The sequence below is a fragment of the Rhynchophorus ferrugineus genome, unplaced genomic scaffold, assembly GCF_030347505.1.
Source record: "Rhynchophorus ferrugineus isolate W39M unplaced genomic scaffold, kcgeb_rfMv2 rfM11, whole genome shotgun sequence".
In the NCBI taxonomy this organism is placed as follows: Eukaryota; Metazoa; Arthropoda; class Insecta; order Coleoptera; family Curculionidae; genus Rhynchophorus; species Rhynchophorus ferrugineus.
This window is the reverse complement of record NW_027472590.1, coordinates 9,889,576-9,917,154: the sequence shown is the minus strand read 5'-3', so window position 1 is coordinate 9,917,154 and position 27,579 is coordinate 9,889,576. Positions and strand designations below refer to the sequence as shown.

The 27,579-nt window shown below is 32.9% G+C and overlaps 1 protein-coding gene across 2 annotated transcripts in view; it reads right to left on the bottom strand.

Annotated features, from left to right (window-relative positions):
* Positions 1-27,579, bottom strand: part of Reph (Regulator of eph expression) — a 73,976-nt gene that overhangs the window by 12,035 nt on the left and 34,362 nt on the right. Inside the window, exon 2 of one of the 2 annotated variants that reach the window (XM_076418502.1) lies at positions 23,191-23,244. The exons of the other annotated variant lie outside the window; for it this stretch is intronic. The gene's annotated coding sequence lies outside the window, so the exon portion shown is untranslated. The remainder of the gene's footprint in view (positions 1-23,190; positions 23,245-27,579) is intronic. 2 annotated transcript variants of the gene reach the window in all.

The window sequence follows — 27,579 nt, the reverse complement described above, 5'->3', positions numbered from 1 at the left end:
TCAACAACACCGTCGAACATATTGCCAAATTCAGTTTATAAAAACGTAAAATCCCGTTTGAAATCGGAGCATTTTTCTTTCTCACTTTCTTAACTAGTATTACTCTAGGTAAAAAGAGACAGAATGAAGCACGATGCGTCCGAACTTGTAACCAAATCAGTGAATAAAATTCGATTTGTATTGGTACTGGTCGACACCATTTGCATATGCCAATAAAAATATAATAAAACAATTCTAACCTAAAAACTACCGTGGCTGTTTAATTCACTGTAGTTTAAACCTTTTAATAAATAGTATTTTGTATATACGTCATCTAAATTTGTGACGTCAAAACGTCGCAATGTTGCCGCATCAACTCTGAGTTTTAGTTCAGTTTGGCTTTGACATCCAAGAAAATTCTAAAATAGATAAAATATTTGAACAAAAATGTTATCAGCTATAATTTATTTTAACATTATAGTACATCTAAACGCTACAGTTAATAATACAGCCATAATAGTTTATAGGTTAGAGTTATAACCTCGTATATTATTGCTTTCAAGAACTTTGAATACGTCTGACAACAGGACGACTTTGACAGACTCATTCGTTTACGCGTTCAAACTAATCACACATCATTGTGTCTTTTTTAACGAGAATAAAATGAGAAGGAAAATATTGTCAGACTCTGAAACGAATTTACAAATTGCGTCAGGCAATACATTAAACATCTTGATGACGTATGTACAAAAAAACTTTGAATAGACTATATTTAGATTTATGAATTTGTATTACTCGAATGTGCGATTATAACCCCATTCAGATATTGGACACCTATTGGGTTCCTCTTTATTATTCTATGTATATTTATATGTTTACTTATATTTTTTTATTTTATACTACCGTTAATATTGGAATTTTCAGTAACTTAATGAATTTTCGTTAAACATAATCTTACTCATAACCTTAGAATAATTTTCAAATTTAGATAAGATATTTTAAGAATATTAGATATTTAAGAATAAGAATATTTTATTTTAGAAAGATGTTAGTTACTATAGCCTTAATTTTTCTAAAATTGGAATGTCAATAAAGTTTCATAATTTTTGTAATTATAGGGCTAATAATAACCCGTCAAATAAAACCTTTAATGCGCGTCTTCAAAATATATGACGCCAGTGCGTTGCAATGTTGCCGCATCAAATTTGGTTTATAACGTTGGTCCGTTTATAACCTCTAATTATTATTTGTTGAATTTGAATATTTTGAAGAATATTGTAAACATTTCGCAATATGGCCAACCAGTACCAACCTAAATCGAACTTGGTCCGCACTCGCCACGGCCAAATTGGTCGAATTGGGCTACGAACTGCTGTCCCGTCCACCATATTCTCCATATTAGGCGCCGTGCGACTTATTTTTGTTGTTTCCGTATTTGAAAGTCACTCGCCGGGCAGAACTTTGAGGCGAATGAGTTGAACGCCGCAACGAAAGCCCACTTTGCAGAGCTCGAGAAAACGGGTTACAGAAGTTGGAAACTCTTTTGAGAAATAAATCGCTACTTTTCCAAAATTTTCGTTTTTCTTTTGTAGACTAAGTAGTTATGGGACCACCCCCGTATATACCTAGATTTAAGTTATTGTAAAGACAACTTGTAAGTTAGTCGGCAACGACTAGTAACAATGTAATATTTAGTAAACGTAATTAATTAATAAAATAAATGAATTTGGATTTTTTAAAAATTTGTACTTGTACTATCGTTAGACACACTATAGGCAAGTAAAAAAGGCGAATTACTTTTTCAGGCACGTAATATTTCTCTAGAAACATGTACGTGCATTTCCAAAGAAGGAATGGTTTTAATTAATAGTATCAGCGATATATATAAGAGGTCAAATAATCGAGATAAATATTCTAAACTATACATAAGATTCTTGGGCAACGCCACATCATCACGCGATGACCGTTCGGAATGGGTTTGAACACAAACCTAAAAATAAAAATCGTCTCGTGGGTCATTCGATATATCGGTGCTGGTTATTTTAATACTTAAAAAATCATTAATAGACCGAGACGATGTTCACGTGCCCGTCCGTCGACACGTAGCCAAGGAGGAATCACTAAAAACCGAAAGATATTCGAAGTTTGGGCCCCAAACCGTTCAAAACGATGATTATTATGTGCAACTGCACCAAAGCACTGTCGGATATTGTTATTTCATCAATTTTAACACGCTTTTAATAACTTGATAATAACGTATGACGACTCGACTCTATTTTAAAGATGAAGATGAAAATGCAACAGAAATAATAAAATACACATTAGCTGATGCGAAATCCACGCGATTTTCTATATTTAGAGTCAGTCTTGTTATTATTCACTTAACAAATTGTTTGTCAAGCAACGATAAAATTTATTTTAACTACTCGCTAGGAAAATATAAATAAAAGATAAGGGGAATATTTTAAAAAATTAGGAATTTCAATCGTATTTCGATTTTGAAAAATAGTACTCATTTTCTGATGTTGTTTCATTGGTGGAATGCGTTTACGTATAAATGGCATTGTTATGATTTTAAACCTTAGATTACAGGGTGGTGGACAAGTATAGTATAGATATAGTATATGATATGGTAGATGAACTCAATATGTCAATTTAGTTTGGTACGACGTTTCCATTATTTACAGACTCGTATTTGGATGAGAAGTAAATTTAACGATATTTTAGAATCCTGCCGACACGCTGCCAATTCCAACTTTTATACGGTAGATTATTCGTCGTTTCTGTTATACGTAAATTAAATAAGGACGCGTAATTTTTAAAATAAAAATCTGGCAACGTTGTACCCGTCATATGCGGACATTTAATCCCAACATAGATTAACCGATAAATTCGATAATAACAAGAATTGTCTGTCCCCTTATTTTATTATCCTTTTGATTTTATTTGAATAGCTAAGAAAAATTATTCTTGCTTAAGAAATGATAATCATTGATATGGTTCTGGAGACATAGTATCATTGTACTAGAGGTAAAGGTTATACAAATAATTTAATAAGAATGTGTAAACGTATACAGATTTAGCAAATAATAAATATAATCAGATGTACATTACCATTAACGATCCTTCGTCATTTTGAAGTAAATTATTTAACTCATTATTTAGGAATATATGACACCCCTTTTATATTTAGGAATCAGAAATGATCTTTCATCACTTTATAACAAATTTCCCATTAATTGTTGATACTTAAACAAGACGTTTCTGACCCATATTACCGTATTATAACGGATTATTTAACAATCTTCGCAATAAAAATTATATGATATAAACAAAGGTTATAAATCACAAATTCATCATTATTCATTTTTTAAGGTAAATGATTTCGTAGTTACACTTGGAAACAAGAAACAATCCATCGCCATTTTATAACAAATAACATACATAACCTATACAATACAATAGCCAATGCACGTCATCAAAATTTATGACGCCAGCACAGATTCAGTTAGAATTTTAAAAACGTTTTTCTACACATTCTATCTATTCTTATCTAGGATAAAGTGAGAAGAAGGAAAAAAATTTAATACGAATTTTACATTTTTATAAATGTGCAATATATTCAAAGCATTCTATGACGTGCATTAACTGTTTTATTAGACGGGCTATAGTTAAAACGTTTCCAATAAAAATATATACGCAGTATAATACAGAAATCATAAATAATCACTCGCCACTTTATAACAAATCTTGCAATAAGAGTGTAGCGACCTTGAGGCATGTCGAATTTTACATCGTGGAATAACGGTCTACAAAATACCCAGAAATATAATCCCAGATGTTGAACAAGGGCGGGGTGCCAGCAGCGCCAACTAGAACCCGATAACGAATAGCTGGCGGCAACCCCGAGACGTTTACCTGGGATGTTATTGAAGGGTATTTCCAATGATTGAGTAACCAACCATCGTTTGGTTTAGACGTGCCACCATCGACTGACTGCCCAAGTCTCGTCTCCAGGTAACACCGCTGCCATCCGTTTTATCTAGGAATAAAAATGCTCCTTCGCCATTTTATAATTACTCAAGAACCAACGTTAATTGAATGTCTTAACGGTGATGTGTCTTAAGACCATAAACTATAGCCTGACAAACAGGATCGGGATGGTACCGGTACCACGGCACCAACGATTTCCCTATCATCTCGAGTCGATGGAAAGCTCGATCGGGCTCACACCTGGCGAATCTAGCGTCGTGATGGAAGCCATTACGGCGACAATAAAATGTCACGTTGATTTTGTAATTTAAAGCGGCGTACATTACGTCGCGAGCGTGTGGGAAGTTCGAATCTATAATAAATCAAATTAATGTGGTTTTTTTTCCGAGTGTGTGTTTTGTGTACCCACGCGACGTCGTTCGCCATTAGAATGGGTTCACGGACGGAACCGTACCGTACAAGTTCACGCCGGGTCAGCCAGAAGGCCGATTTCTTCCTGAAACTCGTCTTTCGCCGATTAAAAACGGTAAAAATGTATTCGCGTAATAGCGATGGGATTAGATTTGTCGTTAAGGGGCTATACCACGCCAGTAATGCTAGGAAAATTTATTTTTTTGAAAATTCTAACACGTAAAATTATCAACAGGACATCAGGATATCAACAACAAGGACGACTAGAGCAATTCGCTATTTTTTGTTATGTACTAAATTATCGTTTGTGAATGAAGGGGTTCTAAATATAGTTCAAATATTTGTATATAATAGCTGGGAAACACTATCAAAGTTTATTTAGCGATGCTATTAATTTTCACTTAATATATTTTCAACCACACAACTTTATTTAAAAAAAATTGAAGGCAATTGGTGAAGGCGATGGTTCATTGTAATAATTTATCAGAGCCATAGTTAAATACATAAAAGGAACACTTTATATGATGATGTTGATCAATTTACAAACATTTTTCCTTCGGCGCAATAGCAGTACGACTGTACGACATCATTTCGTTGAATATTGACCGACCTTTATTTATAAACAAACCATAAAAAACGCATTTGGTATTGTGGATTTTAATCGCTCGATTAAGTGAAGAGGGCCACACCTTGGCATTGTTCGAAGATCCGATGGCTTTCGTTCGGCACACCATTTCGGGCACTCGGTTGGTTCGATGATCCGGACGATTGTTTCGGACTTTGTCTTGACGGAAAACCCAAAGTAAACAAATACAAATGCTATACAGATCGAAATAGTATCGAAATATCTAGTCATATGTTTTTTCTTAACTATAAAAATATTTTGGTTAAGTTCCTGGATAGCAATATTTATTCTGCGCCAGATGGCAATTTCATGAGAACTGATAAAATATATTTTATACCGATGTGTAAGAATTTAAAATAATCCTTTACCATTTTATAATAAATTAATTTTACATAATTAAACTAATATGAGGTAAATTACCCCATTGAAATTAGGGAATTGATAAAAAAAAAAGATGAAAAGCCAGAAGAGTATGGTACATAACCAGAAATGCTGTAGACAAAACAATATTTAATAGATTTAGTAATCAGACAAATCAAAAGATTAAAGATTATAAATAAAGTTGCTTCGAAAAATATGTAAGTGAACTTAGCCCGGGAGCAGACAAAGACTGGAAAGCCACTCGGATTAATAGTCGGTCACTGATAATAATGGTGAAAACATTTTAACCAAAATTATATCCCTATTAAAAGATTCTAACTCTAATAAAATAATAAATTTCGGGACAGGATAAAGATCCTCCGCCATTTTATAATAAACCACCCAATAAACAGCGATATCGGATAGCGAGCCGCTACTGACCCGGCCCAATGTTATAAAACATAGTTTAAAAGGTTTCCCATTTCCGTAAAGCTTATTAGAAAACTGCGCAGCTCTGTAGAATAGTGTAATGGATTTCCATCAGACATAATTTGAATGTAATCGTATTCCACTAATGAAGAAGTGAAAAAGTCGCGGTCCGAGAGAAGGACGGGAACATTGTGTGGGTGTGGGGTTACATTTTTCTCTCGAACGGCTAAAAGGAGGATGACGACGTCGTAGTCGACGTTGCGGGAGATATTCTAGATGAATCGATTTTTAAATGGTAATTATTTCGCGCTCCGACGTTTACCACTGAAACACAACAGAAATCTCTCTAATACGTTTAATACATACTTTATTGTACGTTAAAAGATCAAAATTATGTCCCAACTATTTTATTTATATTTTCGTTTTATTTATAGATAGTACTCTAACAATATTGGAAAGCCTAATAATATAATTTTTTCTAATAATGAATTTGTATTTCTTTTTATATGTTAAAATAATTCTACATAAATCATTGTCCTTAGCTGCATGTAAAAATATCTCTTTGTCTTAAATATGTTATCTTATCTAGATTATCTGTCATAGATTATTATCTATTATACACATTTTATTTCTAAATCTCTCCATCTCTCTCTGTATAATAAAAACTCATATAAATATATTCAACTTTATGTCTTTATATATAATGATTCTTTATCTAGAAACTCTTTTCTATTTTTGAGGTTTACCACTGAAACACAACAGAAATGTCTTAATACGTTTAATAGACATTTTATTGTACGCTAAAACGTAGTAAAAGATCAAAATGGACGGTTGTCTTAATTATATCCCAACTATTTTATTTATATTTTCGTCTTATTTATAGATAGTTCTCTTACCATGTTGGAAAGTCTAATAATATTGTTTTTTCTACTAATGAATTTGTCCCTGTCTTTGTAATCTCTCTATATAAGTTAAGTTAATTTAATAATTATAAATACATTCCCTTAATTTACAGTTCTAAATTGTAAAAAAATAAATTACACAACTGTGTTCGTTATTGTTTTAATATAAATGCTAAAGGACAGATATCAATTTCAAAATTGTTTTATTCATATATTCTCTGTTTTAATACAAACATTCATTACTTCATTTTATTCCATACTTATGTTTATAACAAAAAAGTAAAGAAAGATCATGTGTACTTACATCTAATGCTCTGAAGTTGTTACAGATCTATCATACTTACGATACTTTGTTATAATGTTCAGTGGCGTAGTAATTTACACTAATTAATACTTATTTCTTAATGGAAATAAGATTTAATTAAATGCAACTTAAACATGGTAGTGGCTGTTTGTTCTTGATATTATAATTTTTTAATATGTTTTATATATCAAATAGATTATATCGAAAATTCTGTGAAAACAAGTTTTAGTAACATATAATTTTTAAATTAGTCTTTTTACTCTAATATGAGAGAAACCTGAGTAATTTAATACATTGTGGTTCAATTTCGACCATAGGGTGATAACTAGTTTCTCTAGAAGCCTTCCAATTTTCAATTGCTATAAATTTGTTCTATCCATAAACCTCTCAATCTCTCTATCTTAAAATAATCTTTTAGTATATAAATATATCCATATATATAAATATATAGTTATTTATATTTGTTTTTACCTATAAAATTTACTTCTTTACTAAACACTATTCTCTCTATAAGCTTTTCCATCTCTCTATCTAAAAATATTATTCCGATTTGAGAACTTCTCCGCTGTATCTAAATGATTATTTATATTTAAACATCTTTCCTCTATATCATTCTGTTTAGAAATCACTTAATATCTCTATCTAAAAAGAAGTTTTATGCTTATAAAGTTTTTCTTCTTTGGTGTAAAAGCTCTAGTTAAAAATGTGGTTTAGTATACGAATATTATATATGCAACATTTTTTGCTTTTATCGACAATTATTTTGTCTACAATTTATTCACTACAATTACAATAGGTTTATATACCATTTTAATGAACGTTTTATGTTAATACTTTCTTACGTCCTTAGGTTAATTCTTTTTTTTTCTATGTGTGTTTAACGTGTACTCGTCTATTATTTGTGTAGATTGTTAACGTGTTTATATTAGTAAAATTCATATCTTGTTTATTTTTCATTGTAGTGGTGAGCGATGCATATTTATTGAACAACAATAAAATGGCGAATGCGACAAGTAAAGCGAGTGCTAGAAATAACTAAGAAAAATAAACGAAATACATTTCATTATGCGATATTTAGCAAAGTTAATTAACATTTCGTGAAACAATAACACGCAAAACCGCAACTTTCATTCCATCATTTATTTTAGGATAGTACCAGCTTCATCCGAACCAAAACGAATACAATCTCATGAATCACCGTAATTTTCTTGTGACCTTAACGAAACCGAAATAGATAAGATCTCCGATATTCGCGGCTAACACATAAACAAGCGAAAAAAAAAACACCATCGTCCGAGTGACATATGGAGCGCGGTAGGCGCGATCCGAAACGTCGAAAATAATGTGGGCCTGTCAAAATAACACCACCGACGGGGCATTGTCACCGGCCGTCCGCGTCGTACGAACGAAAATCGGAATCCGTAATGACAAATTGGATAGGAATTTGTTTTTTTCGAAAACGTCAAGATCGGACTTGCCAAATAGCATTTTTTCGTTTGCGACGTTTTGGCTTTCTATTTCGCAGGTGTTTCGCGACGACTATCGACGAATGCGCCTGTACAGGGCCTGCTTCGATAGTTGTCTGCAGTCCGGTAAATTCGAGAAAAATTCGAAAATGTTCGGATTGTTTTTCGTCATGTATTACACAAAACAGAGAGAATATAGAACAGATATTTTAAACGGAGTTGTAGTACCTGCTACTGAAAGTAGAGTCAACTTTATTAAAGCTGGAAATCATAACGTAAAAGAGAGTTTTATTTGTTTATATTTTCTCGATATTTTTTTATTAAGTCTCCTTTTTAACAATGGGGGTTTACCTGCTTAACGTGGACTCCGAACCACGGTTCTCGACAATAAGCCTACCGACTGGCGAATGACCAACTTAGAAATCATCCTAGAAGTCTTACCTAATAGCTCCAAATCTGTCCACGTTAATTTTGCATTCCTCAAGCAGAATCAGCTAAATACCTTGGAATCCATCTTGACGGTAGATTAAATTGGAAACATCACGTTATACAAAAAGCAAAACACATTAGAACCAAAATAAAACAAATATACTGGTTAGTCGGAAGATACTCCCAACTTGATCTAAAATCAAAGAGGTTGATCTATAATACGGTTATAAAGCCAATTTGGACCTATGTGGTGCAAATATGAGGTTGCACTAAACATTCAAATCAACTAGTCATCCAACGCTATCAAAACAAGGTTCTTCGATTGATTACCATTGCCTATCGCTACGTAACCAACGAAGAACTGCACGATGACCTGGAAATCAAATGGAAGCAATACAGCTACTGGACAGCGCGCAGAATGTCAGGAGATTGAAGCGCACAAAACCATACGTACTTATATAAAGTGTATACATTTAGTGTAAACTATAGCTATAAGTTGTTATAATTTAATAATTGAGGAATACATATTGATGTACTTTCTCGCACCCGTCTTGCTTGTGAATTAATCCAAGTACATAGGAAAAGTAGTAATAAATTAATTGTATTAATTCTATTTGATTAATTTTAACATTATAGTACATCTAAAAACTACTTTTAATTATACAGCCGCAATAGTTTATAAGTTAGAATTATAATTTCTTATCACTATTGCTTTCAAGAATTTCGCATACGTCCGACGACCGAACGACCTTAACAGGCTCATTCATTCAAGTGTTCGAACTAATCAGACAGCATTGTGTCTCTTTCTAACTAGAATAAAATGAGAAGAATAATATAGTCTGACTGTAAAACGAATTTACAAATTGCGACAGGCAATACATTAAACACTTTGACGACGTATGTACAAAAAAAACTTTGAATAGACTATATCTACTATTTTCAGTTAGGTTAGTTCCCAACGCTAGTTTTTTCTTATTCCACCAAAGGAAGCGCCCTCGTAGGATCCACGTAGATCCAGTACATTCGAATCGCGTATCACACATTGTTTACTTTCGGTTTAGGAGTGCGAGAGAGAGAAGGATGCGTTTGGCCCGCGCGTTGGACGGAGACGGAATCGACGTTTGTTTGACATCAGCTAATGTACTCGACTTCGACGTGTAGTACCAAAAAAGCGCAACAATAATTATTAATAATAAAAGTGGAACAAGACTTTTTTGAGGTTAATGACCGGGTTGGCGTCACAATCCGCCACCGGTGGCGTTGCCAAAATAGAGAAATAAAAGAACTCTCTTGGTGCTTTTTTCCTGTCCTTTACAATCGATCTCCGCGCGAACGATATATGAATTTTTTTGTTTGATATTCGGCTTCGTTTCCTATTTTTCGATTTAAACTTTCGGAGCGTTTTAGTTCGTGTTTTGGATTTTTTCAGATCCGTATTTTTATATCACGTGCTATGGTTTATTTTTGATGTTATAGTATTTACCTTGGTTATTTTATTTTATATTTTTAATATTTTAAAGTCTCCTTTTTACCGACGAGGGTTTATCTGGACTGGACCTACAGTTTTTAACGTCGGCTCCGAACCACGGTCCTCAGCATTAAGCCTACCGACTGGCGAGTGAACAACTTAGAAATCATCCAAGAAGTCTTACCTAGCCTTGTCAGATTTTCCATTAGGTTTTTGAAAAACTCCTGTTGAAAAGAATAAAACCGACCATAGATAGAAAAAACCTAATACCAACACACCAGTTTGGGTTTATTAAAAAACACTCACCAGGTCCACAGAATAACAGATGTTATTGAAAAATCCTACGAAAGCAAAAAAGTATGCTCAGCTATATTCTTAGATGTAGCACAATTCTTCGATAAGGTTTGGCATGAAGGCCTTGTTCAAAAACTACAGAAAATATTACAAAAACAACACACCGAACTATTAAAATCGTACATTACAACCAGACTGTTTAGAGTCAAACAAGAAGAAGCTTACTCTACTATAAAAGAAGATAAAGCAGGTGTACCACAAGGAAGTGTATTGGGGCCAATGCTTTATCTACTCTACACTTATGATATACCACAAATGGAAAATATTACGATGGCTACATTTGTTGATGATACTGGAATTATATATTAATTGCAAGGGGGCATGAGGAAAGACTCCATTCTCATGAGAATATTGAAATATTGCAGCTTTTGGATATCACTAGAACAGGACACAGACTCAAAAGAATCAATATAAGAATCAAAATGAGGTGTATATATTAAAAAATTCAGCAGTGACATCTATAAACATTATTTCACCAGAGACTGAGATAGGGTCGATGGTTCCTCCTACTTATATACCTAGATTTTTTAATCATAAAGACAAATTGTAGGTTAGACGGAAACGACTGGTAACAATGTATTAATTAAATAATAAAAAAATGATTTTTCACTGTTGCCTATGAAGACATTTACAATTCCAACTATAAATATAAAATACATCCATGCCCCAGTAGGATTCGATCCCGCGACTATCGCAACAGTAGGAGGACCGTCCTGTCGCCTTAACCACTGAGCCAACGGCATTTTATTTAATATTAATATTGTACTACATTAGTTTCAATTATGTCGTAAAGTTAATATTATATATAGTGAATATAATAAAATATACCAGGTCTACCGGAAAGTCATTACCGTTTTTTTTTATCGCGCGTATCCCATTGATGCGAAAAGTTGATAGTTCGACGGAGCAAGATCTGGAGAGTACGGCGGGTGTGACAATATGTCCCATCCAAGTGCTTTCTACGCTTCCTTGTCTGGTTTTGCTGTATAAGACGGCGCTTTATCGTGCTGTAAAATCACTTTACCGTGTCTTCGGGTAATGTATGGTTCAAATTGCTGTTGTCCGTAGCGATCACTATTAACTATTTCACCAGGTTTCAGCAGTTCGTAATACACCACGCCACTCTGATCCCACCAAACACAGAGCATTGTCTTGCGACGTCTTTCGCCAGGTGATAGCCATGATTTCTTGAGCTTAGGGTTTTCAAAATAAATACATTTTTCATCTCCCGTCACTATTTGATGTAGAAATAACTTCCGATCATATCTTCGAAGCAGCAGCAATTTTGTGAAATAAATTTATGGATCAATGGTATACACAAACTAAACATTTAACATTTTTCAATGTAGTCACCTTCGTGCTCTACACACTTTTGCCATCGATTTGGAAGCTTGAATATTCCTTCTTCATAAAAATTTTGAGGGCGAGTTGTCAGCCAATTGCGCACATACTCCTCTACTTCTTCACTGCGTTCAAGTATTTTGCCTCCAAGTGATTCTTTCAAGAGCACAATAATCACAAGGTGACAAGTCAGGGCTATAAAGAGGGTGCTCGTTGTGGCCTGGCGTTGTCATGAAGGATGACGACGTCTCGAATGAGCATACTGACGGGGGTTTGCTTTGATCGCGATCTTTGCGCGATGGTTAACCGGCGATCACCTTCAATAAGTTCCTGAACAACACGGATGTTGTAGTATGTGAGACTTGTGAGACCTCCTCATAATCCAAAGGACACTCGAGTGTCGAATCCTCTAGATCGGAATTACGTGCTTAATAGTAAGAGAATTAAATCTAAATAGTGACATTTCCGTTTACATTTGATTCCCTCTTGTATTTATATTCATCGGAAGTTTAAGACATTCGTTGCTATTCTTCATATTTCAGACTATTTTATCTCATACACAGGTGGTATTCTATACTTTCTTCCTGCGACGTTCTTAAAATAGAAAAAATACTACTTTTATCTACACATATCTAGCACCGAGCCTAACTCATAGATTGCGCTAGTTTTATTGCATTCACCGCTTCAAAAAAAAGCTGTTAAAATTTTAAAATATTCCACTCATAAGTTTGTGAGTTATTGTGCTAAGAGTGACACTATTTTTGTTATTTTCAAAACAATGGATTAAAAACAAAATCGTGTTTTAATTTTACACTGCTTGTTGACGGGAAAAATACCGCTCAAGTCAAGCAATGGCTTGAAAAGTGTAATAAGGACTCCGCTCCATCAACAACAGCAATAAAAGGTTGGTTTGCTGATTTCAAACGTGGTCGTAGAGACACCGATGATGCAGAACGCAGTGGACGTCCAAATGAGGTGGTAACACTAGAAAACATTTTAAAAAAACGACAAAATCGTTACGAATGATCGAAAAATGAAATTGTGCGAGTGAGCTAATATCGTAAAGATATCAAAAGAACGTGTTTGCTTTATATTGCATGAAAATTCGACTATGAGAAAACAAGAACGTGTTGATTATTCGGGGCAGTGCTTGGCAATGTTGGAACGTAAGAAACCGGAATTTTTGCGTCGATATGTGACAATGGATGGAACATGGATCCATCACTTCACTCCGGAATCAAAACGATAGAAAACTGAGTGGACAGCAACTGGCGACAGGCCTATTTTGAGACAAAAGATGAATCGTTCTACAAAAGTGATATTGAACAAAAACTCCGTGTGGATAGACTAAGTAGATATAGATCGAAATAGCAATAAAATCGTTTTTAAATATATGGAAATGTATTGATAAAAGAAAGAGACAACAGAAACACGTACATCCTGAGTCGACCACTATCAAACGGGCGATTAAATCGAATCTAATTTACGTTCCTCTTTAATGGATTAATAATGGCAAAGATAAGCACATTAATAATAAATATGACATTGTTTGGAACACTAATTAATGCGGTCGGTAAATTTATTTACTCGGTGAGTCAAAGCGTATAAATAAAAACAAAAGTTTAAAGTATTAATTTATGCGGGGATAACCTTGACTTTGTCGTCTTATGACGAATAATGGCCATCGTAAGACATGTGCGTGTGTTCGTGAACGTTTTTAAAGGCTGGCAAACATTTAAATTCAAACCGTGACCAAAAATTACGCGATCGGCCATCGTTCATTTCTCGTTTCGTCGTCGTTTGTTGTTTATGTTTATTAGATCTGAGAAAGTATTGCGTTTTTTGTAAGTCTTCGATCACATCAATCATTTATCGTATTAAGCCTCACAACAAGCGTAAAGCTCTAACACTATTTCAAAGCACTTAACCTAAACACTTTGAACTACACTCCTTATCACTGTATCACTTCATTTGAGACATAATATGAAGCATCGACAATGGAACGTAACACTTTATTTTGGATACTTCATAGTTGGATTTCATTTCATGACCAAATATGTTTATGTATTGATGTGCAGAAACACCTTTCTGTCTAATGATATCTTAACCAATACATTTGACATAGTTAGCCCAAGTTGCTTTCGTTTTGCAAGTATGTGCTTCTTCCTAGTTGAGCATCGATGTAGATGCACGCCAAGATATTTTGCATCCTCGGCTTGGGGAAACTGATAATCTTTTATGTTCACTGGTTGGCATGTTCTTCTACGCAGTGTAAAAGTTGATAAAAGTGATGAAGAACCGCTAATAATCAGTATCAGGAAAGATGGAGAACTTCGCAAGAAGTTGGGTAAATATTTTTCGACATTTTTCATCAAGCTGAAGACTGGTATGCCACAGGCAATGTTCATGAGGAAATGGACAATTTATTAACGATTTTCTTATAAAGTTTGGTGAATGCTCGACATCATAGCAACTTTAGAAAGCAGATTGACATTTAGGAAATAATGTTAGCTATGGACCAACGAAAACAAAGATTCATTGTTCGTTGAATTATTTACAGTATTGTGTTATTACCAAATTATAAAATTTTTCTAGTTTTTCTAGTGTTTGGCTAAAATTGACATTAAGTTGTAGTGTCTTGATTGTCACCACTAAGCCACTTTGAATCAAACTGACAATATAAGAGAGAGCTTCGATCTATTTTTCAATAAATTTTCTTTCACAGTTTATCAGATTTAGGTTACTTTGCGCTTAATAAAATTTTAAGAAAATATATATTATTTACTCAATTTGGCTTATTTAATATTAAATTTTCTAGCTTTTATTGACAAATTACTGCTCTTTAGTCCTAATGTTTTAGGGAACTATTTTTTAACAACTTAAATTTTGATTAGAACACATTATTTTCCAAGGGGATACAGCTCATGTAGGGTGGGAGCAAAAGTCCCGCTACCGTTTTGATTGCGCGCCATCTTGGTTATGTGACGTGTAGCTCAGTTTCGCTTTAACCTTTGTGTTGTGTAGACGTCCAAATTTTATTATGAATAAATATACGCTACAAGAACGAGCAGAAATAGTAACAATATTTATTGAAAATAATCGTCCCATTATTGCTACTCAGCGGAAATTGAGCCAATGGTAGCAGGACTTTTGCCCTATATATGACTTCCAAAAATAAAGAATGAAGAACTTTATGGAGTCTTTTATAATAATTTATGCTTGTGATTGTTTAAAATTGGCAAGAGTGTAAAATCCGACAAGAAAAATGATCCCAGTCACGCCAGTAACCAGGCTGGGTAAGACCGGATGTCTTCTGGGATGATTTCTAAAGTTGGTCACTCGCAAGTCGGTAGGCTTAATGCTGAGGACCGTGGTTCGGAGCCCTCGTTACTTTAGGCCCAGTCCAGATAAACCCATAGTTGGTAAAAGGAGACTTATAAACCTCTCATTTTTATTAATTATAATATGTTATAAAATATATTTGTGGTCATAAAAAAGGTAAAAATAGGAAATAAGCTTTCACTACGAATCTTTCGGTATAGTAATATAAATTGTTATTGATGTAGTAATTTAGGCAGCTATAAAGCCAACAAGAACTTATTTACACAACTTTATATCTAATACCATAAAAAATTTAAAAATAGAAATTATGTATTCTTCTATATAGAATGATGTAGCGATCCAAAATATTTCATTTTTTTTAAATATAAAAAGTGTTACTGTAAATTAAACAATTTTTTTCATGTTTGACTAAAATATTAATAGTAGTTAAATAACACATGTTTTATTTAAATTCTATTCTTTTTTTTATTTAACTTATTTTATATTCATTTATTATTATTTTAGTATATAACATATACTCTCATGATAGTAATTCATTCAGTTTCCTGATTTTGTTTACAATATCAACATTGCGGCACTATTTATTCAATTAATTGTTCACATTATTTGGCAATCTGTACGCCTTCATGTGATATATATGAGCACCTATATACGTGGGAGTTTCTATCTCGTTCTATCTCATTTCTAAAATAAAACAGTTAAAACGTAATAAGTTATAGGCCAGCTTGGTGGCGGACTGGTAAAGGCGATGGGATGGTCCCTTTACTGTTGCGATAGCCGGTTCGAGTCCTGCTGGGACATGGTCCTAAATTTATGTTTGTGGTTGTTTAAAATTTGTTAATGTTCTGGGCAAGAGTGTAAAATAAAACAAGGAAAATGATCCCAGTCACGCCAGTAACCAGGCTGGGTAAGACCGGATGTCTTCTGGGATTATTTCTAAAGTTGGTCACTCGCCAGTCGGTAGGCTTAATGCTAAGGACCGTGGTTCGGAGCCTACGTTAAACTTTAGGCCCAGTCCAGATAAACCCATAGTTGGTAAAAGGCGACTTTAAAACATATTTTAAAAAAGTTATAGGTTATGTTTTGTACATTTTATTCACTTCTATAGATGGTGACTAATTATAGGTTATATTGTGTATATCTTCGTTTTTCTATCATCTTCTATTAAAATTAATACAGTTATAAATTGAGAATACAATAAGCGCAAATACATAAATATGAATAATTTTCCTTTATTTTGGTGTTTTCGTTTTATTTATGTATCTAGAAACGTTCAGTAGACGAATGGGAAATAAAAATGCACTCGAAACGGTGTCGAGTTATTTTTGGCAGAATCTTTTTTTCGTATTTTTGAAATTCCAATTATATTTTATTTATAGTTGACATTTCCATATAATGAATTTTGTGGAATTGCTTTGAAATTATAACGTATTGTATATATTTCCTTCAAACTGTGGTAATTAATTAGAATTTAAGTGAACTAGACTATATGGACTGGTTTCAGTGTCCATAGTGCGCAAAACTTATACGGATTTTTGTAATAACACACAAAAAATTCCTCATTCAAAGCAGTAGATGTCAGTATATGATCAGATGACCCCTTGATCTTATCAATGTTCTCTTTGAATGTAATTAATAAGATGTTCTCTTTTGTAATTTTAGATTAGGGAAAGTCACGTGGTGTTATATCAGGTGAATGTGATGCTTGATTGATCATGTGTTTGCCAAAAAGTTTTTGTGTTAAAACATTTGGAAATAAATATTATGAATGTACTTATAAGTTATATTTTCTGAGCGCACGTTTCTTGATTTTATTTCGATGAAAGTTCGGATAAAGTACCATTATATAGCAGTTCTAGACCTTCTTCGGGTACTTACACCATTCGTATGTTTATGTTTTTGATAAGCAGGAAACGTTTTGCTGATTTTATAATACTTAGTGATAGAACTAGCACAAATGGCATAATCTGGAACAGTGCTACGACTTGCAGAAGAAAAATTGTGATGATCTCTGAGCTGCATGAAAATGCGTACATTTAATGCAATATAGTGTTGCGTTAAAGCGTTTTTTTTTGGCGTACATCATAACTTACTCAATTTTCATTGCAGTGACCTGACAAATAAATTATAGTTTCTCAGTTCACAACAGACTATTTGAGAATAAGTCTAATAAGTTGCCCCATGTGATATGGAACCCACATGTAAGTGATATTCTTGCCACCATCGTAAATGATGATGTTTAGCTCCCGAATGCACAATATTAATGGAAGATGTGTCTGTATTGATCCAAAACTCTGCAGGGAGCTCATGGTATCAGTGACAATCACCACCTAGATCACATCTAGGCTGTTTTGAATACATTTTAGGGCTTTGTGGATGACTAGCAATTCGGCAGTAAAAATGCTTGCCAAAGAGGATGAAATGCTTTAGATCCATCTGTGTAAACCAAGACATGATTAAAATATTTTTCTGAGATTATTTTTTGGATCTACTAAAAACCCATACCATACTTGGGAAGAAGTCTCATCGAAAGTTCAATGGCCATAGCCGCATTCTGCCAGGATGGTCTTCTATTTATAAATGTATAAGCAGTAGGAATCTCTAATGCTAAACGATTACAAATTCCCTGGAAGTAATGGCAAGACCCTTTATATATTCTCCCTTCATAGTGGCACTGCAGCTGGTAGGAAAAAATATCCCATATTGAGATAGGCTTGGTTTGAATCTTAAAGAGCCTGCATACTTTAGCAACAAGAGTTCCCGCCGAGAATTTACAGAAGAAATCTCCTCCTCGCAAAATAAACTGTCAATCGGACTGGTATGGAAGGCTCCTAGAGCAATCTTTAGTGCTGTGTCTTGGATTGAGTTTAGTCTTTTTATATATGAAGGGGTTACAGAAACGAAGAATTGGCAGCCATAATTAAGCATACTCAACGTCAGTGCTCTATAAATGTTCAAGAAGGTGGCATGGCATTCTATGGGCACCCTAATGAAAGTTGGCAAGAGATCGAACTAGACTAATGTCGGCCAGGCATCTGTTCTTTATATATATTTGATGTGTTGCAAAAAAACTTTAGAACTAATTTATAAGCCCAATATTTTTTTCATTATAGGGTCTTCAAATTTTCTCAGTATTTTTTTCCTTTATTAAATATTTTTTTTATTTATATTATTTAATTATTACATTGTTACTAGTCGTTTCCGACTAATCTACAATTTGTCTTTATGATAATTTAAATCTAGGTATATAACTAGGAGGACCCATCTCAGTCTCTGGTGAAATAATGTTTATACATGTCACTGCTGTATTTTTTATTATATGCACCTCTTTAAACAACACTACATAAGATCAGATGGTTTGATTCTTCTGAGTCTGTGTCCTGTTCCGGTGGTATCCAAAAGCTGCAATACTTAATATTCTCATGAGAATGGAGTCTTTCCTCATACCCCTTGTAAATCTCTTGATTTCTTGACTGACTGTGGGTATCTGAAGGTCTCGATGAAAGTAATCAGTCCTATAGTATTTGGGTGCCCCCACAATACCTCTCAGGACTTAGTTCTGAAAAATTTGTATTTTATATATGTTACTCTTTGCAGAACATCCCCATAATTGAACACAGTATTTGCTTATATAATAGCATTTTATTATGTGCTGATAATTGTGATTTTCTTCCAATTAGCCAGTTCTTTTCATCTTTATATGTTCCTTCCCTCGAAGTTTTGCATCAAGATTTATGCCGAGATATTTAGCGTTTTTGCTATATGACATGACAGTATTATTTAATGTTATTGCTGCTTGTACGGCCCGATTGTAGGTAAACTGCACATGCACAGATTAACTTTCGTTAATTCAGTAAATGTAATCATCGTAATATTCCCCATTTGTGGTAAATCACAAGTGTACAGTAGATAAAGCATGGTCCCAGTATACTTCCTTGTGGTACACCTTTAGCTTCTTTTATTGTAGAGTAAGCTTCTTCTTGTTTGACTCTACATTCTGGTTGTAATGTATGATTTTAATAGTTTGGTGTGTTGTTTTGGTAACATTTTCTGTAGTTTGTGAACAAGGCCTTCATGCCAAACCTTATCGAAGGCTTGTGCTACATCTAAGAATATAGCTGAGCATAATACTTGTTAATAAACCCAAACTGGTGTGTTGGTATTAAGTTTTTTCTCACTATGATTTATTAAATAATAACGCAAAAAACATGTTCCTTCTCAAAAACCATTTCTGTTAGGCTGATTTTTCATTTTCGCTTTAGAGAACGGCAACCGAAGAAACTGGAGAGATCTGTTGTAAAACCTCCCCCTTTCCCATTGACATCAAAGAGCCAACGAGGCGACATAGGGGCGTCAGAACTAACGCCTGAATATTTTCCTCTACGCGCGCAGAAAGAAACTAAACCACTAGCGGGGCGTTAATTGCATTAAGTTAACGTAATAACAGCTTAATAACGATCATAAGATGGCGATAATAGAGTTCTTGCCGGGTGAGATTCGAGTGGATAAATACACGGTTTTGTACGGTTCGACATAATTCACATCCTTAACAAACTGGCTTCATAATAAGTAGCTTAACCATAAAAACAGAGTTCGTTGGAATATATAGATCCAGTTGAGAACAGAAAAAGTCGTTATATCTCTATAAAGACGGTTCCACACTTTTTCAAGTAGAAATAAATGATGTTACAATGCAAAATCATTTTATCCAAAAATATTATTCAATTTTTGTTATTCCTTTCTGTTGAAATTTATTTATTTCAGACCTGCTGCTGATCTGAACGTAATACCTGATGACACATACAGGCTAGATATCACGAGGGCATATCAAAGTCAATTTAATCCAAACATGTAGAAAAGCTCCTTTTCTCAGCAGCATTAACTAAGAAAATATTCTTACATACATAATTACATAACAATAATAAAATAAGTTATTTTATGGTATAGAAAGAAATACTGTAAATAAATGAATAACTAACGTTCAACAGCTTTAGTGAGTATTGATACTTTTGGATATCTGCAAGATATATGGATGTACCAGTGTACGAAGCTGGTGTTATTATATCGCCACCAAATAACGTAATTTGACACCATTGGACTATTTTGTTTGGCATTGTCTGGCGTTGGTGGTGTCAAACTCATAAAAACAGTCCTTAATAGCTACTTGACTTATCGATGAGATAGAAACACTGTTATACCAACAAATGTTAATTATACTTCATGTAAAAAAGACATTATTTATGTAAAAAAATATAAGAAACAGAACAAAATAGTTTTAAAATGTTATAATTTCATAAATATAAAGGAGACTTTAAAAAAACGATAGCGCTTCGATACCAAACTGATTCATCCATGTGGAAAATCACCACCACTATCTTAAAATAAGACCAAGGTCGGAGTTGTGAATAATTTGCAATATTTGAAGACGAAACCTTGAACCAAATAACCATACAACATTGCCATTGCAAAAAGAAAGTTAATAAACTATCAATATACAAATATAGTTCAATGAAATAATAAAATATATTTTTATTTAATTTTTGTATAGATCATTAAATATAAATGATGGGCAGGGCACGCGACTAAAAAACGTGAGCAATCGATAAGGACATAACAAGACACAACGTTAAATAAACATTTTCTGAAAAATAGGAGAACATTTTTGAAGGTCTACAGAAATTTCACTAAACGTTTTGAAAAATCTCTTTTAAATAATCTCTTATACTTCTTAGTATTTTGAAGAAAGCCCGTTTATCCTATAGAAAAAAGAGGATTTTTAGCATTGTAAATATATTGAAAAGTTATGAAAAATGGACAAGAAACAAAACACCGACATCTCTGTCAATCACCGACAGAATCTCGACATTACTGCAAATTGTGTATGGTTATTCAATTCCAATGAATGTCTTTAATTTGTTAACCCAATAAATTATTGAATTATTAATTATTTTAATTCTCCAATTTGGTTTCCTCTGATTTCAAACTTTGTTTACAACTTCAAATTACATTTCAAATTTCACGCTAACGAATTGTGGAAAACGATTTCATCAAACAAGATATAGAGAAATGTTACATTCTTCAGGAATCCACAGGGTAGTGTCTTGGGTCACTCTGCATCTGCTCTATACTGTTGATATCCAAAAACAAAAGAAACAGTACTTGGAACATTTGTCGACGACACAGTTATCATGTCAAAAGTATGTATCTCTATCTAAGGCTGTAGAAAAAGTACAAGTAGCGATCAACAAGATCTATGAATAGACTAGAGACTGGAAAATACAGCTTAATAGCTCCAAATCTGGCCGTGTTAATTTTCGTTATGGTGAAATGACAAAAACCTAATTATATCACTTCACGGATGCCCGATTCCTCAAGCAGAATCAGCTAAATCACCTCTGAATATATATCCATGGTAGGTTGAATTGGAAACATCATGTTATACAAAAAGTAGAGCAGATTAGACTCAAAGTCAAGAAACTGTACTGGTCAGTCGGAAGATACTGTCAACTTGACCTAAAATCATAGAGATTGGTTCATCAGTCAATCAAAAAGTCAATTTGGACCTATTGAGGTGCAAATATGGGGTTGCACTAAAACATCAAATGAACTAGCAATCCAACGCACCTAAAACAAAGTTAATGAACCAATGAAGAGTTGCAAGGTGACCTCGAAATCAAATTGGTAAGCAAATTGAAAGTGATCCAAGATTTCACCTTAAAACATGAAATAAGTTCGCTAAATCACAGCAACGTAGAAGAGATACAGCTGCTGGACAACACGCAGGAAACCAAAAGATTGAAGCGAACCATACCACACGAACTTGTTTATTGTATAAGTGTATTATTAACTTTAGCTTAAGTAATTTAATTTTATTTTAATTTGGCAAATACATACAGTAGTAATACAGAACAGTAATAATAAATTAATTTGTAAATTAAGATTGTACTAATTGTACTAAGCATATCTAATGTAAGATGTAATTAATAAACAAAAATTATCTTATAGAAAAAAACAGAGGATTTTTAATATTGTAAATATATTGCATTTTGGTTATAAAAAATGACCAAGAAACCAAATAATCTCAGTCAATCGTCGACAGAAGCTTTACCTTACTGCAAAATATGTATATAGTCCTACAATTCAAATAAATCTCGATTAATTTGTTGGAAATCGATAGAAACGATATACTCAAAATAGGCAACCTACGATATAGTGATTATCATCATCAAGACAAAGCACCTGCCCATACAGTCTCAAAAAATATATTAAAAACCAATGAATTTAAAGAACTAATTGTTTTAACATTCAGCTTATTCTGCAGATGTCTTTCCTCTGATTCCAAACTCTTCTTACATCTTAAAAAAATTCACAATAACAAATTGTGGAAAACGATTTCATCAAACAAGAGTTATGGAAGTATTTTACTCATCAGGAAAACAACTATAGTGATGGGGATCCATAAGTTATCAGTCTAATCAACAGTGTAATTTTACAACTATAAATCCGACCGATTTTGCAAAAAAATCATAAAAAGACACTTTTCTCGATATTTTCTAATGCCTCTCGGTTGTTTTACAAATATTCCGGCCGGTACGTTCGAGAAACCCATAAAATGTATTCTGTTTTATCACATAGCATTCTGCAAAAGCAGAAATAATCATAGCTGAAAAACCAGTAAGCGTTTTACCGTTTTAGTTTGCGAATGTTGTAAGCCGACGGAAAAAATCTTTAATGGTCGCTGTGAACGTGTTCAAACCAAACTGAAAATAGTGTCAATATTTACTCACACTGATGCCATCGTCGCTGCTGCTGACAAACGCTCGAGAATCAGATTACGTTACCTGAAAGGAAAAAAAAATTTAGAATAAAATCAATTACGTTTTAAGCGCCAATATCATCGGTATATTCCCTTATTATTTATAAGATGGTTTTAAATATGAACTAGTGATTGCTCTATGGTCGAAATTCGACCACAATGTATTAAATTAATCATGTTTCTTTCACAATAGAGTAAAAGGACTAATTTAAAAATGATATCTTACTAAAATTTGTTTTTACAGTATTTTCAATATAAGATTAGGAATTTATTTGATATTAATAAAAATAATATATGTCTGTATATTAAAACAAGTAACACTCAGTAACATTTTTTAAATGGCATTTAAAAAATCTAATTTCCATTAACTTTCAATGATTCAAAAATTCAATTTCAATGAACGTTAAAACAAAGTATAATAAGTAGCGTTGGGAACTTTCGACTGAAATTGACTTATCGACTGTTTAGTAATTGACTACTTTTTACTATCGACTGTTTCAGTCGCTATTTTTGGTTCGACTGATTTTACTACTTTTTACTAGTGACTGTTTCAGTCGCTATTTTCAGTCCGACTGATTTTATTACTATTTACTATCGACTGTTTTAGTCGTGTACTTTTTTTAGATACTATTTTTTGTTCTACTAGTTTCATTCGAAAGATTTTTAACGTTCTGGCTCTGTTGTCCTAGCCGCGACCCTGACAAAAATGTACCTAATTTATGCTTACATAGATTTATGTGTAATATATATGATTTTTTTGGTAGTTTCCTTGTAAGTAATAATATATTGTATATTAATATAGCTGCATTTTGGAATCATATTTTTTAAGACTGTTAATGTATTAGAATAAAAATGTTTAAATTGTGAATGATAAATAGTAAAATACTTTTGACTCTTTTATGGCAATAATAGGTAATTTTCGTTCAATAATAAATAAAGCATTTATTTTATTTAAAAAAGCTCTAGTAGATATTGTGCGATCATTTTTAATTATGTCAAGGATTTTTTTTTCTATGATTTTTTAGGTTTTATTTAAGTTTTATTGTATTGTCTATATTTATCATAGTATATTATTAAAAAATAACAATTAACATATTAAAATACGATAAAATATTCCTGGGGTATTATTCCATTGCATAAAAAAATCCATTCCTTTTTACAGATCCACAGAACATTCAAATATAAAAGTAATTCGACTTCCTTTAAAATGAAATTATTAATTGCATGTTAATAGTATTCAGTTATTATTTCTTTCATTTTCTTTTTTAAAGTTAGTACGTGAAGGAATATGTACATCTCCGTCTCGCTTATACTACCGTTAGAAGATATAAGCACATATAAAATTAACTGATCCAAGCAATTATCTCCGTCCTTTCCTACCTTACAATTTATACAGGAAAGGGTTCGAACATCTTCGTCTGACATCACGAATTGCAAAAAAAACTAAGTAAGTACTATTTTCAGTGGCTAGTTTTTTGACTATCGACTGTTTCGACTATTTTCAATCGATAATTCCCAACGCTAGCTACAACTATATATATACGTGAAATGAGAGCCTTCTACGCATCTTTATTTTGTGTAGTTTGTAGAAGTGGAAGAAGGTCCAATCCTCAAGTTTCTTTGAACGCTTCAAGCTATAAATGTCATAGTTCTAATATACAGAATTCACCATAGCTCCTCTGCAACATGTCTAATTATTCTAAACTTTTTGCTGAATTAATTTATACATTGTAAAATACTGAGTAACTTATCTTTTCGGAGTGTATGTAACAATAGCGGACTTGGTTTAGTTTGCCTTATTCTCCTTTGACTAAAACCCTTTTTGATTTTTCTTTTAAAGCAATTTCAATCAACACTATCTGGTACACCGTCTACGTTCTTTATTTGATTGATCGCTCATTAGTGATAGCTTGCTTAGGACAATCTCAGTATCAAAGCTTCCGTCTTGAACAATTTGTAATGATTACTATGTAAGAACGAGGATACTTTCATCGCTTTGCTGTACCAAGAAATTGGAGAGACTAATATCATAAAGATATCTATATATAACATTGGTAAATAGGTGCTGTGTTTGGACTAATTCGTGCACCAAACAAGACTTTGCATCCCTAGTATTTGACAACAGATTAAATGCTTTAATTATACGGGTTGTACTCAAAAATATCTTAGTCAAATTGATATGTTTTCTTGTTGATGTGTTGGCAAGCATGCCTAGAAAATCGCTTTAAATTTTCAGTCCTGTTGGTTATTTAAATATAGTAAATTTTACGATACTAAATAAGAGCAAGTAGGGCAAAACAATGTTGCTATATTTTATCTTTTTTTGCACCCTTCACCAAGTAGGCAGAGAATTCCCCAAAGATGTCATATCAAGCCTAATTATAAATACATTTTCTTAATCTTTGTAGCAATCTTTGTAAAAACCCCCAAGTTTACGTTATAAAGTGTTTTTTTTTAGAGTTAATCGCCAAAATTAAAGTCCAATCTAACCTATTTTTATCGCTGTATATCGTTATAAATTACTCATTTTCATTGTTCTCTACGTGATGTAGAGAAAAACAATTGTTTCTGAAACTTTTTCGGTTCTGGCGTGTAACAAATACCTCATATAACCCAGATTACTATACAAATAGATTTAGACAACGAAGATAAATAATGATAATTGATAAAAGGAACGACCACATGTGTCGTTATCGTTTATATTTAGACTCTAGTATTAGAGTAAATCGTTGGAAATCGATCTCAAAAATCCTTTGTTCTGCTTTATCGTTTTTTAATAGGCGTACAAATAATAACAAAGAATACGGCAGGTCTCAACAAGTTAGTTCAGATAAAGAAATTCGGTACGAGCTATCCTGAATTAACTATACATTATATTATCAATTATAATAGCTTAGTTTTTATGTCTCAAAGCACTTATTTTCAACTACCAGTTGGTTCGACGTGGAAAAACATGAGGACAGTCCAAGATCTAGTAAAAAAAGTAAGAGATGTTATTCGTGGGACTCTACATTCGTACAAGAGGTGATGTTGTTGTCAAAGAACCTCTTATCCTCTTAAGTGCTTTCTTATCACTTAGACAACGGACTCTGCTCTTGTCAGTGATTGTTACTGTAGTATTATAGTAAATCGTTGGAAATCAATCTTAAAATCCCTTCGTTATACTTTATCGTATTTTTGATTGACGTAAAAATAATAAGGAATATCGCAGGTCTCAACTCTCTAACTTAAACTAAACAAATTCCGTTTGAATGACTCTGAAATTAACTATGTATTATGTTTGTATGTAAATCTGAATAAAATAATATTCAACCACCAAGCTAAAACTAACGTTCGCAGCAGTAGTATTCAATCAAAAAACAGCTGCGCAACTGATAATGTGACAAAATCTTTCGTTCAAGATGTGATGACATTCTTTTACATTGTAGACTTTCTGTTGTAGCGCAAGAACTCCTTAGTGTAGTCAATTGAAATATCAGTAGATGTGTCTTCTTATGATACCACTACTTCATTCATTGAGTGCAATATGTCTTGTGTGTGTAAAAAATATTTGATTTTGAATAAAATTTGATGTATAAGTAATAAAATAACTATTATATTTTTGTTATTTAATTAGTTATTGTCCAGCCAAAAAACTCGCCGAATAGTTATGTATATAAAAGTGATCTAAAAACGGAGAAACTAAATTGACACGTTCAACGTGATGTAAAGTATGTGTGAAGAACCTTAATGTAATAAATATGGACAGTCTGGTGGACTGCATGTGGTATGTTTTATATAATCTTTTTAAAACGTTGCCAAAATATTAATTTGTAGATCTATTGCGTATCAATGTTTGACGTACTCTTTGGCTTCAACAGACAGTATGATCATTATTATCCTTTAACAGTTGTTCTTAATGTTGTGTGGAAATAGTACAAAATTCCTACCAAAAAAGCAACAAAGTGATGTGAAAGTTAATAACAATTTCAATGTATTAAATTATTGAACATTTTCTATTCTTTAATTTTTATTCTCACTCTTTTCCCTTGTTCCATATAGATATAAATTTATTATGTATATATTTTTATTAATAAAAATTCGTAATTAAAATATATTTTTCAAACAATCCCGCTTGTGGCGCCCTCTACGGTATTTAAGCGCATAATTCAGTCACAACTTTTTATAGTCTATCCAAAGTTAATTTGTACATAGGTCATCAAGATGTTTAATGTATTGCTTGCCCCAATTTGTAAATTTGTTTTAGAATGAGACAGTATTTTCCATCTCATTTTATTCTAGTTAAAAAGAGACACAATGCTGTCTGATTATTTCGAACACGTAAACGAACGAGCCTGTCAAAATCGTCCGGTTGTCAGAC